This window comes from Lupinus angustifolius, chromosome LG06, assembly GCF_001865875.1.
Source record: "Lupinus angustifolius cultivar Tanjil chromosome LG06, LupAngTanjil_v1.0, whole genome shotgun sequence".
NCBI lineage: Eukaryota > Viridiplantae > Streptophyta > Magnoliopsida > Fabales > Fabaceae > Lupinus > Lupinus angustifolius.
The window spans coordinates 19,928,872-19,929,998 of NC_032014.1; positions in this window are offsets into that span (position 1 = coordinate 19,928,872).

A 1,127-nucleotide genomic window follows, 5' to 3' on the forward strand; every position below is an offset into this window, starting at 1 on the left:
GTCGAAAATGGCAAAAATTAGCATTCTGTCCAAATCCCTGTTGCCTAGGCGAACCAGGCGTCGCCCGGGTGAGCAGGGCGTCGCCGGGGCGAGCAAGGCATCGCCCAGGCGAGCAAAAGTCCACCCGGGGGAGCAAAAGTCTGCCTGGGCGAGCAAAAACTCGATTGGGTGAAAAAAAAGAAAAAAAAAATTTAAATCGCCCCGGGCGAACAAGGCGTCGCCTAGGCGAGCAAAGGCTTCGCCCGGGCGAGCAAAAGCCCATTTCGAAAAAACAATCCAGAATTTTAATGAGTTTCTAGAACCTTCTCGCTTGGGCGAGAGAGGTCTCGCTTGGGCGAGAGAGGTCTCGCTTGGGCGAGAGAGGTCTCGCTTGGGCGATAATACTTTCGCCTAGGCGAGGAAAACTTCAGTCTATTTGAGATTTAAGGACGAATTGTTGCTTGAGCGACTAGTCCCCACTTGGGCGAGGGACGGTGTGGGAAGATTGGAATAAAATGATGTTGTGAACCATGTGATGAACCCGAGTAGGGTGTGTTGTGATATAAATATTGTGGAATGAGATCATGGCTTAAATGTGAAGCATGACTCCACAAAGGTATGAAAGCATTATTTGTGTTTATGCCTTGTTGGGCAAGTATCCGACTGGAGGTCGTGAACTAAGGGGTACCCTAGTAAGGATACATGATATCACTGAACAACGATCGACCGACCGTAAGAGGCTTGGTCATGTGACCGTCCAGGAGTATTCGGTGATGGGTTGTTATGATTGAGATGTTACCTGGAGCATGTACGGTCGACGTACTATCGAGTCCCATGAGAAGCATTCCTTGTCGGGAGATGGCTTAAGGATGGGCCGATCATGTGTTTGATTAATACAATTGCATTTGACTTTGATTGGAAATGCATTACATTGTGACCATGAAGTAGTGGAGAGGAAATAGACGGGACGACTTATAGCACCATGATGTAAGTAGGGACGTCACTGATTGGGCGGTGATTCGCCAACAATGTCTTGAGGGAGAGTCTGGGTGAGACGAGTCCCTTGTATTCCTGGGGAGGTACCCTGTTGGATCGGACAGTTCTCACAGGCCAAACTAGGCAATCTCTGACAACCCCTAGATTGCATT